The sequence below is a fragment of the Penaeus vannamei genome, chromosome 8, assembly GCF_042767895.1.
Source record: "Penaeus vannamei isolate JL-2024 chromosome 8, ASM4276789v1, whole genome shotgun sequence".
Lineage (NCBI taxonomy): Eukaryota > Metazoa > Arthropoda > Malacostraca > Decapoda > Penaeidae > Penaeus > Penaeus vannamei.
In genome coordinates this window covers 12,712,694-12,720,193 of record NC_091556.1, presented here as the reverse complement: position 1 = coordinate 12,720,193, position 7,500 = coordinate 12,712,694, and the positions used below count along the sequence as shown (strand labels likewise).

Below are 7,500 nucleotides of genomic sequence, written 5' to 3'. Positions count from 1 at the left end.
TCCGAAGAGACTGGTGCCTTAAACCAGCGCCTTAGACCGCTCGGCCACGCTACCTCTCAAACAATAGGTCAAATAGCATTAATTATTCAGTGTTGTGTGCATACATTATCCACTGCTGTAATTAATTTTGCTTACACGCAGATGACTTCATAAGTATTCAGTCATCAAGGAGTAAACTTTGATACATTTTCCCTTATTCCCTTTTTTTTTTTTTTTTTTTTTGTGGAGAAAATTTTTATTTCCATAACTATCAGCATCATTAACGTTATCATTTTTGTCAATATTTTCAAGATGCTATGTTTAATAATTATAGGGTTAAGAGAAAACTATTAAAAATTGAGGATAAATGCAAGTATGTAGTTTCGCAAGTAGATATACTAATCGAGTCATCTATATGTAAACGGTTCATGATGGTAGAAAAAATACAATTCAGGAGAATTTCGAAACGTTTCATTTTCAATAGATCTAGTTTGTGTATAGCGGCATTTTCTGTCATAGTATCAACACGCTAGTGTTTACCATTCACTGCCAATGACATAAAACCCAGTAGACAGGATATATATATGCACTTTCAGAGCGGCCACTCCTGTATTTTACCAGCATGCCTGCAAGACTGAATTGGAATATTTATGACTTTGTGTAGTGTTGTTACTTTCCTGATCCTGGAATCAAATGACGGAGATCGGAAGAAGAGAGAGGCCAACCTTATATTATGATATATTCTATTCACCCATCTCTAACGCACTTTTTTCTTCCTTGATGTGCAAGTTCGCGCTACAATTCTTCGGATTCTTCATGCATTCGATTTACAGAAAAAAAAAAAATCAAAGGACTTCAACACTTATCTTTATCTTTCCATTTTTTTTATTCCCAGTTCCTGCAATCTTTGACCTAAATAATATTTGATTATTTAACTAAATAATTCCAAGCTCAACTGACTATTAGAAGAAGTAAAATTCTATGTCCGTCTGTTAATAGCATATCCCCCGTTTCAGTGCCCGACTCCAATTTCTCATGACATCGTGGAATAGCATTGGAAAGTTTACTAATATCAATCTTCCTATGATCTACTTCGGCTTACGGCTATTTGTGCTTCTTGATTCTCTCCTTGTTATTCGAGACTCGTGAGGGAAAGAGAAATCGTCATGTTTCTGTCTGCTACCCTCTGAAGAGCCCCGTTCTCTCCTAGCTTCACATATATTCGTGAAAATCTCTCCCCAGTTTTCACTTTTCTTCAACTGAGGCTGTTGTCGTTTGCTTCAATTTTGTTATAATTACCTATACATGGCAAACAGCCCTGATTTTACTGGAACTTTTGAGCGCCCATACTTTGCTCTGTCTGTTATTCGCGTTTCTCATTCACTCATGTTCTCCAGAAACATTAAACACCGCCTTTCATAACCCCCTTAATCTTCCGACGTCTCCGCGACCCTTCGACGTCGACCGTTCCATTTATGTTTAATTTATCATTGTTACAATTTATTGGTAACTACATATATTTAAGTTAAGAAACATTATTCAACTGACTATGTTTACCTATTTGCAGTACAATATTCCTGAAGACATGGCTTTATACTATATTTTTAATAAGTAAATTGACAAACGCCCAGCAAATTATTTCTTGATTTCCCCTCTTTTCGAGCGCGATGGAAAGAAGGAAGTAGGTGATCCGCCTCCTTAATGTTAAGCGCCTTACATTCTTCAATTTCCATACTTATTAATATGTCGGAGACGGAAAAAATAGTGGACATAATATAGGAGTAAGTCTATCCATTCTCTTTTAAGGAAAAGTATACGAAAATATTTAACGGTTCATGCGAACTGTTTATATTACAAGGAATGTAATTATTCTTCTATGCGTGAAAGCCTGGTATGAAAATATGATCGTATGAGATATCTTGATTCCTCAGTTTTTAGTTTAACCTTAGGACTGCGAATTTATGTAGTGTCTCCTGTGTTTTTTGGTGAATTTTGTTACATTCAGATGACTCCACATGTGCTGTCACAAGGAGTCTCAGTAACCGTACATAATTTCCCTGTTCTTGAATGTGCGGTATTTTTCCTAATACTTTTAATATTATGGTTATCATTCTTATTGATATTGTAATTATCAAATTGTTATTAAAAGTTAATAGCATTAAGGACAATAAATTAGTACAAAAGAACTTTCCAAAAGTGAAGGAAAATGGCAAACATGCGAAATAGGTGAGCCTAATCACAGAGTCCTTGGTAACCATCGATGTATAAAGACAATGTATGGATTTATATCACAGTGTCCTTACCGGTTCGTCTGGTTTAAGGAATACAGTGTGATGGCTGGAAACGACTTTTCGCTTACGTATTATCTCTATGGAACTTCCCATGCACGTATTGCAGAGACACTTGAAATGGGAAAATCTGTGGCAGCGGTGGGATTCGAACCCACGCCTCCGAAGAGACTGGTGCCTTAAACCAGCGCCTTAGACCGCTCGGCCACGCTACCTTCGTGATAAGAAGAGACAGACTTTGAGATATTACACTTGATTTGCATATCATAAGTAAGAATTACAGTTCGTCCCATTCTCGAAAGAACTCTCACTTTCCTTTGTAGAAGAGGTATGAATGAGACTGGATATCTTCACAATACAAGAGATGTATTTGACCGGATTCGATTGTCTTCGTCAGAAATACATGTTTTTATGTCGAAGACATAATCGAATCCGGTCAAATACATCTCTTGTATTGTGAAGATATCCAGTCTCATTCATACCTTTTCTACATTTGTCAACATGGATACGGTTCATCTCACTTTCCTCTACACGTGGAAATGACATATCATCTCAGAAATCTTTCCTCTTGCCAGTAACTGGTGCTGTGTCGCGTAAATTTCTTTTCATCTTCTAATGAAATATGATCATGATGTATTATATGTCTAACTATAAAATGATTTTAGTAAAAAGGAAACAGGTGTGGCTGATTAACGGTTGTGGAAAGGTATGAATGAGAACGAATATCCTCACAATATAAGTAGATGTATTTACCGGTTTCGATTATATCATCATATATTTCTGACGAAGATATAATCGAAACCGGTTAAATACATCTCTTGTATTGTGACGATATTCGTTCTCATTCATACCTTTCCACGTTTGTCAACATGAATGCGGTTCATCTGATTAACGGTTACTGCTGCCCTTCTCCCCACGGGTGAGGGCCGAATCGCAACGAACGATTCATCTTCGCGCGGTTCACTTGCACTCACACTACAGTTCTAGTATTCCGCCAGTCTACAAACAATTGCTGTTTGATCCATCTTAAACTAATCTAGGTAAACTATGATGTAACATTCAGTTTTATCGCTGCAGTCCTGCTCCTTACGAAACGCAGTGTCTCCCACACTCTTCAACTTCCTAACGCATATCATTGCTTCTAGTATTCTTCACGATCTTAATCAATTATAGAAGCTGCATATCCCCCCCATGTTCAATTCCTAGGGCCATACGATATGCAAAATGTGAACACCAACTCCTCAGTACACATTAGGAAAAACTATTACGCACTCTTCAACATGTCCCCGAGACACATCGATCAGAGTGGTACAGTTGCGGAATTATATTTCAGTACACTTTCTGGGTCCCACTTTTGTACCGGTGGCAACCAATCGAAGTAAACATAGCGTAAATAGTATTTTTGTGAATGGGGCTAAAACCCTAGGTAGTTTGTAACAAAGAGTGTGATTGGTCGAATGTAAATAACCAATGAGTATATTAATGAATATTTTTTGAAACTAAGTAAGCCATATAATCTTTCGTTTTCTTCAAATAAGTGATCGCAAAACATGTAATACTAGTTATCGTTGATTTTGTAGTTGGATATTCTTCAAATGCAATATCCTCGAATTGTTTGTTTATCGAAACGGCAACACCTATGGTGTGGAGGCGGCATTTACCCAGTCTTCCAACACAAGAAGTATCAATGATTTTAGTTTCATGCTTTAAATATCTATGTATAGCAGCAAAATCAAACAAAAATGTACAAAAGATTTTTGTAAATATTCGTAGCTACACAATAATCGATCTAGTAAAATGATATACGTTTTTCCTCTTTACCAGAACCAAACACTTATTTTGAATAAACAGAAATCATGCATTACATTCTTCTCTACAGAATGCATAGATTGTGTGTGTGTGTGTGTGTGTGTGTGTGTGTGTGTGTGTGTGTGTGTGTGTGTGTGTGTGTGTGTGTGTGTGTGTGTGTGTGTGTGTGTGTGTGTGTGGGTGCGTGCGTGCGTGCGTGCGTGCGTGCGTGCGTGCGTGCGTGCGCGTGCGTGTGTGTGTGTGGCGTCTATGGAAATACGGTCAGTGCTTAGTGACGACTTATGAAACTATATTTAATTCGTTTCGGTTATCCAGAATGTCCTTTATCTTCTACTAAAATCAGATAGCTTTTTCTGTTATTATTCCGTAGGTCTTGGCGTTTTTAGGAGGCGCATCTACATTCGATCAGTTGAGCGAGAAAATACAAGTTCGCTTGTTTCAACTCAAGCAACTACAAGCTAGGTGGTTCCAAAGAGGGTGAATAGCAAAAGTCAAAGAACCGACTCTCATTACAGGAGCTGTATATCTGATATTTTGAAGAAGAAAAAAAAATCGTTTGGATTAATATCAGTTAATCTTTCTCTTTACTTTTATTTGTTGTTTATGCAGTTTTTTATTTTCCTTCTTTTTGTCAATACACGCTTGTTTACAGTGAATGTGTATATGTAGAAAAAAAAACATTCTTGTCTTTTTTCACAAAATAAAATCAAAGTTTTTATATGTCATTTTCTTTGTGAAGTAATAGATCATATCTAGGCACGGATTCAATAAACAGACAATTATAATTATTTTAGAATATTAACTGAACGCAAAACCGTGGTCGGGTTAACCAGGCCTCAACAATGTGTGTATGTATTGTGTGTGAAAGAACTGCAATTATACAGTTTTTAACGCTTTAGTTAGAATCTTTTGTTTTATATTTCATATACATTTTGAACCCCTTCGCACACAAAACGCCATGCCATGTAGTTGATAACTAAAATACACACACACACACACACACACACACACACACACACATATAGATAGATAGATAGATAGATAGATAGATAGATAGATAGATAGATAGATAGATAGATAGATAGATAGATAGATAGATGTAGATATATATAGATATATATATAATTATTTATTTTTATTTTTTCATAGATGATGGGGGCTTCAGTGAATCGACTAATTGGGGATGTTTATTCATTTTGGAGATACTTTTACTAAAAATGGTAATAACTGTAGAAAGCGAAGACAAATGGTAATGTTTATGATAGGAAATATGTATTGCTATTCAAACGGTGTCTAATCCCTGAGCCAGAGGTGACGTGTTCACATGTAACGTCTCGTTTTCTATCAGCTGGTTCGAGGTTGCTTCATTAGCCGTTTCTCAAACATTGACAATATTCGGCCAAACATTTTTCGTCGGGTTTGAGCGACATCCCTCGCTTGGCCATCGAAGGACTTCCACGTGGTGTTCGGCAGGGAACTACTTCGTAACTGGCCTGGACGTGTGTATAGGGCAGTTATCCTCATTGTTTCTGGGAAGGGCCAAGGCATAACCGTATACTGATGGGAGTTTTTTTTTCTAACAATTCGATATATTTGTCTATGAGGTTTTTTCCCCGTTTCGCTAACATCATGTAGGGAGATCCACCCCCACATATCGCAGGTCACGCGGCCGCGCCTCGCCGTTTTATAGATAATTTGTCTGTCATATGTGAAATGTAAATAATGATATAGAATCTGAACATGAAATATGACGTGTAGGGCACTGTTCTGTATAAACAAATATCTATATAGTAAATTGAAATAAATTGATTTCTGAAATATTGAAAAGGGCTAACATTTACACCTTTAATTCCCTTCAGCAATGGAGCTTTCCGTGTATTTCCGGTGTATTTTGGTCGTTATGGGTGCCCTCCTCTTCCCACCCTATCTGCCTGCACACCATCGTCCGGGAGATGCCCAGCTCTCCGAATATATCACCGTTGGAGAAGTTACTTTCCCTCACCCCATTGTCAAAAGTCAAAGTTGGTCCCATATCCATCTGGACGTAAGGGACATGTTTTGTAGAGAAACATGCTCACTAAGCCGCGGGATGATGCGGTAGGGTGACCTGTTCCTTTCTGCCCCGACTTTGACCCTAGCATGCTGACGTCAGCATAACAGTGCTCATTCACAGCTGAGTCGACTGAGAGGGGCAGCCGGGCGCGAACCCAGGACCATGCGATTGCAAAGCCAGCGCTCTACCACTGAGCTATGCCACCCCATTGCAGCAATCTATTTCAGATTACAGCTTTCTTTGCGTCCATCCTGAAAAAGGTGTCAGCTTGGCAGCCTCGTTTTGACCTCGGATTTTTCATGTTATTATGACGTCTAAGACCATCGGACATGTATTTTTTTCAGCCGAGTGGATATTCAGGAATTGATGAATATTCATGGGCATAAGAGATGAAATATACGACTTCGTGTTATTTTCTACATTATTCCGGGAAATGATTACTTCTGGGATAAAAAGTGAATGAATTTGATGTAAAGGTTTGATATGCTAATATCATTTACACCTACGCACATATTGCATTACATTGCACTGGCAAATAGAAATAAAATGGATAGATGACAATAACAACTGACCGAGAAATCCCCATTTCATTAGAATGAACAAGATATACAACACAAGTATTGGGAGTTGGTTCTAAGATTTTTGCTATTCACCCTCCTTGGAATCACCCAGCCAATAGTTGCTTGAGTTGAAACAAGCAAACATGCATTTTCTCGCTCACCTCTTCGAATGTGGATGCAACTCCTCAAAGAAATGCCAAGATTTAATGCATAATAATAGCTGATTACATAATCTTTCGTAACTCATTACCAAGCATGACTTCATATTTCCATAGACGATACACACACACATCGATAACGAATCTATATATTCAATGTAACCTACTTGTGATTTTGTTCATGCTCTATTTTGAAGAATTAATTTAGCACGGTTTCTGTTTATTCAATATCTGCTTGATTTAGGCAAAAAGGTAAAAAAAAAAATCATTAGGTCGATTAGCAGCTACGAGATGGTGCAAGTATGAACGGTATTTACAGAGGTCTCAGGGATTTTACAGTTTTAGGTAATTTAGTTACCATACATAAATGTTCACAGCATGAAACTTTTTCATGTTTTAAGAAATATGTATCTATAAATGATACTTCTTATGTTGTAAGGAGTAGGAAATGCCGCCTCCCCATCATAGATGTTGCCATTTGGATAAGCAAACAATGCCAGGATATCGCATTTGAAGAATATCCAACTACAAAGTCAACGATAACTAATATTACATGCTTTGTTCTTTATCACTTATTTGAAGAAATCGAAAGATGAAATAGCTTACTTACTTCCAAAAAATATTCACTAATACACTTATCGGTTACTTATTTT

The 7,500-nt window shown here is 37.3% G+C and overlaps 1 protein-coding gene and 2 non-coding genes across 9 annotated transcripts in view; all 3 read right to left on the bottom strand.

Annotated features, from left to right (window-relative positions):
* The window catches only part of TRNAL-AAG (transfer RNA leucine (anticodon AAG)), an 82-nt gene extending 28 nt beyond the window's left edge, over positions 1-54 (bottom strand). Inside the window, exon 1 of the tRNA in view lies at positions 1-54. This exon is cut by the window's left edge and continues 28 nt beyond it. This is a non-coding gene — a tRNA (tRNA-Leu).
* Positions 1-7,500, bottom strand: part of LOC113829876 (solute carrier family 49 member 4 homolog) — a 112,727-nt gene that overhangs the window by 10,702 nt on the left and 94,525 nt on the right. The gene's annotated exons all lie outside the window — the stretch shown is intronic.
* On the bottom strand, positions 2,401-2,482 carry TRNAL-AAG (transfer RNA leucine (anticodon AAG)). Its single transcript has one exon. It is a non-coding gene; the product is annotated as a tRNA-Leu (tRNA).